The sequence below is a fragment of the Triticum urartu genome, chromosome 2A (genome assembly GCF_056163025.1).
Source record: "Triticum urartu cultivar PI428250 chromosome 2A, HENAU_Tu73, whole genome shotgun sequence".
Taxonomy (NCBI): Eukaryota; Viridiplantae; Streptophyta; class Magnoliopsida; order Poales; family Poaceae; genus Triticum; species Triticum urartu.
In genome coordinates this window covers 706861993-706867527 of record NC_141874.1, presented here as the reverse complement: position 1 = coordinate 706867527, position 5535 = coordinate 706861993, and positions in this window count along the sequence as shown.

The following is a 5535-nucleotide window of genomic DNA, read 5'->3' as shown; positions in this document are numbered from 1 at the left end:
ACGAGCTAGTCAACTAGAGGCTCACTAGGGACACATTGTGGTCTATGTATTCACACATGTATTACGATTTCCGGATAATACAATTATAGCATGAATAATAGACAATTATCATGAACAAGGAAATATAATAATCATTTTATTATTGCCCCTAGGGCATATTTCCAACAGTCTCCCACTTGCACTAGAGTCAATCATCTAGTTACATTGTGATGAATCGAACACCCATACAGTTCTGGTGTTGATCATGTTTTGCTCTAGGGAGAGGTTTAGTCAACAGATCTGCTATATTCAGGTCCGTATGTACTTTACAAATCTCCATGTCTCCATTTTGAACACTTTCATGAATGGAGTTGAAGCGACGCTTGATATGCCTGGTCTTCCTGTGAAACATGGGCTCCTTGGCAAGGGCAATAGCTCCAGTGTTGTCATAGAAGAGAGTCATCGGGCCCGACGCATTGGGTATGACTCCTAGGTCGGTAATGAACTCCTTCACCCAGACTGCTTCGTGTGCTGCCTCCGAGGCTGCCATGTACTCCGCTTCACATGTAGATCCCGCCACAATGCTTTGCTTGCAACTGCACCAGGTTACTACCCCACCATTCAAAATATACACGTATCCGGTTTGTGACTTAGAGTCATCCAGATCTGTGTCGAAGCTAGCGTCGACGTAACCCTTTACGACGAGCTCTTCGCCACCTCCATAAACGAGAAACATATCCTTGGTCCTTTTCAGGTACTTCAGGATGTTTTTGACCGCTGTCCAGTGTTCCTTGCCGGGATTACTTTGGTACCTACCTACCAAACTTACGGCAAGGTTTACATCAGGTCTGGTACACAGCATGGCATACATAATAGACCCTATGGCTGAGGCATAGGGGATGACACTCATCTCTTCTTTATCTTCTGCCGTGGTCGGGCATTAAGCCATGCTCAATCTCGTACCTTGCAATACAGGCCAGAACCCCTTCTTTGACTGATCCATTTTGAACTTCTTCAATATCTTGTCAAGGTACGTACTCTGCGAAAGACCAATGAGGTGTCTCGATCTATCTCTGTAGATCTTGATGCCTAATATATAAGCAGCTTCTCCAAGGTCCTTCATTGAAAAACACTTGTTCAAGTAGGCCTTTATGCTTTCCAAGAATTCTATATCATTTCCCATCAACAGTATGTCATCCACATACAATATGAGAAATGCTACAGAGCTCCCACTCACTTTCTTGTAAATGCAGGCTTCTCCATAAGTCTGCATAAACCCAAACGCTTTGATCATCTCATCAAAATGAATGTTCCAACTCCGAGATGCTTGCACCAGCCCATAAATCGAGCATTGGAGCTTGCACACCTTGTCAGTATTCTTAGGGTCGACAAAACCTTCCGGCTGCATCATATACAATTCTTCCTTAAGGAAACCATTAAGGAATGCCGTTTTAACGTCCATTTTCCATATCTCATAATCATAGAATGCGGCAATTGCTAACATGATTCGGACGGACTTCAGCTTCGCTACAGGTGAGAAAGTCTCATCGTAGTCAACCCCTTGAACTTGTCGATAACCCTTAGCGACAAGCCGAGCTTTATAGATGGTCACATTACCATCCGCGTCTGTCTTCTTCTTAAAGATCCATTTATTTTCTATGGCTCGCCGATCAACGGGCAAGTCCGTCTAAGTCCATACTTCGTTTTCATACATGGATCCTATCTCGGATTTCATGGCTTCCAGCCATTTGTCGGAATCCGGGCCCGCCATCGCTTCTTCATAGTTCGAAGGTTCACCGTTGTCTAACAACATGATTTCCAAGACAGGGTTACCGTACCACTCTGGTGCGGAACGTGTCCTTGTGGACCTACGAAGTTCAGTAGCAACCTGATCTGAAGTTTCATGATCACCATCATCAACTTCCTCTCTAGTCGGTGCAGGCACCTCAGGAACATTTTCTTGAGCTGCGCCACTTACCGGTTCAAGAGGTAATACTTCATCAAGTTCTACCTTCCTCCCACTTATTTCTTTCGAGAGAAACTCTTTCTCTAGAAGGGACCCATTCTTGGCAACAAATATCTTGCCCTCGGATCTGAGGTAGAAGGTATACCCAATAGTTTCTTTAGGGTATCCTATGAAGATGCATTTTTCCGATTTGGGTTCGAGCTTTTCAGGTTGAAGTTTCTTGACATAAGCATCGCATCCCCAAACTTTTAGAAACGACAGCTTAGGTTTCTTCCCAAACCATAATTCATACGGTGTCGTCGCAACGGATTTCGACGGAGCCCTATTTAAAGTGAATGCGGCAGTCTCTAAAGCATAGCCCCAAATTGATAGCGGTAAATCGGTAAGAGACATCATAGATCGCACCATATCTAATAGAGTGCGATTACGACGTTCGGACACACCATTACGCTGAGGTGTTCCAGGCGGCGTTAGTTGTGAAACTATTCCACATTTTCTTAAGTGTGTGCCAAATTCGTGACTCAAGTATTCTCCCCCACGATCTGATCGCAAGAACTTGATTTTCCTGTCACATTGATTCTCAACCTCACTCTGAAATTCCTTGAACTTTTCAAAGGTCTCAGACTTGTGTTTCATTAAGTAGACATAGCCATATCTACTCAAGTCATCAGTGAGGTGAGAACATAACGATAGCCACCGCGAGCCTCAACACTCATTGGACCGCACACATCAGTATGTATGATTTCCAATAAGTTGGTTGCTCGCTCCATTGTTCCTGAGAACGGAGTCTTGGTCATTTTACCCATGAGGCATGGTTCGCACGTGTCAAATGATTCGTAATCAAGAGACTCTAAAAGTCCATCTGGATGGAGCTTCTTCATGCGTTTGACGCCTATGTGACCAAGGCGGCAGTGCCACAAGTATGTGGGACTATCATTATCAACCTTACATCTTTTGGTATTCACACTATGAATATGTGTAGCATTACGCTCGAGATTCATTAAGAATAAACCATTCACCATCGGAGCATGACCATAAAACATATCTCTCATATAAATAGAACAACCATTATTCTCGGATTTAAATGAGTAGCCATCTCGTATTAAACGAGATCCTGATACAATGTTCATGCTCAAAGCTGGCACTAAATAACAATTATTGAGATTTAAAACTAATCCCGAAGGTAAATGTAGAGGTAGCATGCCGACGGCGATCACATCGACCTTGGAACCATTCCCGACGCGCATCGTCACCTCGTCCTTCGCCAGTCTCCGCTTATTCCGCAGCTCCTGCTTTGAGTTACAAATGTGAGCAATCGCACCGGTATCAAATACCCAGGAGCTACTACGAGTACTGGTAAGGTACACATCAATTACATGTATATCACATATACCTTTTGTGATGCCAGCCTTCTTGTCCGCTAAGTATTTGGGGCAGTTCCGCTTCCAGTGACCACTTCCCTTGCAATAAAAGCACTCAGTCTCGGGCTTGGGTCCATTCTTTGGCTTCTTCCCGGTAGCTTTCTTACCGGGCGCGGCAACTCCCTTGCCGTCCTTCTTGAAGTTCTTCTTACCCTTGCCTTTCTTGAACTTAGTGGTTTTATTCACCAACAACACTTGATGTTCCTTTTTGACTTCCACCTCTGCTGATTTCAGCATTGAATATACCTCAGGAATGGTCTTTTACATCCCCTGCATATTGAAGTTCATCACAAAGCTCTTGTAGCTTGGTGGAAGCGACTGAAGGATTCTGTCAATGACCGCGTCATCCGGGAGATTAACTCCCAGCTGAGTCAAGCAGTTATGCAACCCAGACATTTTGAGTATGTGCTCACTGACAGAACTATTTTCCTCCATCTTACAGCTGAAGAACTTGTCGGAGACTTCATATCTCTCGACCCGGGCATGAGCTTGGAAAACCATTTTCATCTCTTCGAACATCTCATATGCTCCGTGTCGCTCAAAACGCTTTTGGAGCCCCGGTTCTAAGCTGTAAAGCATTCCGCACTGAACGAGAGAGTAATCATCAGCACGTGTCTGCCAAGCGTTCATAATGTCTTGGTTCTGTGGGACGGGAGCGTCACCTAGCGGTGCTTCTAGGACATAATCTTTCTTGGCAGCTATGAGGATGATCCTCAGGTTCCAGACCCAGTCCGTATAGTTGCTGCCATCGTCTTTCAGCTTGGTTTTCTCTAGGAACGCGTTAAAGTTGAGGACAACGTTGGCCATTTGATCTACAAGACATATTGTAAAGATTTTAGACTAAGTTCATGATAATTAAGTTCATCTAATCAAATTATTCAATGAACTCCCACTTAGATAGACATCCCTCCAGTCATCTAAGTATAACATGATCCGAGTTGACTAGGCCGTGTCCGATCATCACGTGAGATGGACTAGTCAACATCGGTGAACATCTTCATGTTGATCGTATCTTCTATACGACTCATGCTCGACCTTTCGGTCTTCTGTGTTCTGAGGCCATGTCTGTACATGCTAGGCTCGTCAAGTCAACCTAAGTGTATTGCGTGTGTAAATCTGTCTTACAGCCGTTGTATGTGAACGTTGGAATCTATCACACCCGATCATCACATGGTGCTTCGAAACAACGAACTGTCGCAATGGCGCACAGTTAGGGGGAACACTTTCTTGAAATTATTATGAGGGACCATCTTATTTACTACCGTCGTTCTAAGTAAACAAGATGCAAAAACATGATAAACATCACATGCAATCAAATAATAGTGACATGATATGGCCAATATCATTTAGCTCCTTTGATCTCCATCTTGGGGCTCCATGATCATCTTGTCACCGGCATGACACCATGATCTCCATCATCGTGTCTCCATGAAGTTGTTCGCCAACTATTACTTCTACTGCTATGGCTAACATGTTTAGCAATAAAGTAAAGTAATTTACATGGCGTTTCTCAATGACATGCAGGTCATACAAAAAATAAAGACAACTCCTATGGCTCCTGCCGGTTGTCATACTCATCACCGTGCAAGTCGTGATTCCTATTACAAGAACATGATCAATCTAATACATCACATATATCATTCATCATTCATCTCAACCTTTGGCCATATCACATCACAAAACACTTGCTGCAAAAACAAATTAGACGTCCTCTAATTGTTGTTGCAAGTTTTTACGTGGCTGCTATAGGTTTCTAGCAAGAACGTTTCTTACCTACGCCAAAACCACAACGTGAATTGCCAATTTCTATTTACCCTTCATAAGGACCCTGTTCATCGAATCCGATCCGACTAAAGTGGGAGAGACAGACACCCGTCAGCCACCTTATGCCCACAACCGGTCTCACGTAAGCGTATGTGTAAGGTTGGTCCGGGACGCTTCATCCCACGATGCCGTCGAATCAAGATAAGACTAGTAACGGCAAGCAAATTGACAATATCGACGCCCACAACTACTTTGTGTTCTACTCGTGCATAGTAACTACGCATAGACCTAGCTCATGATGCCACTATTGGGGAACGTTGCAGAAAACAAAAAAATTTCCTACGTTTCACCAAGATCAATCTATGGAGTCAACTAGCAACGAGAGGAGAGTGCATCTACATACCC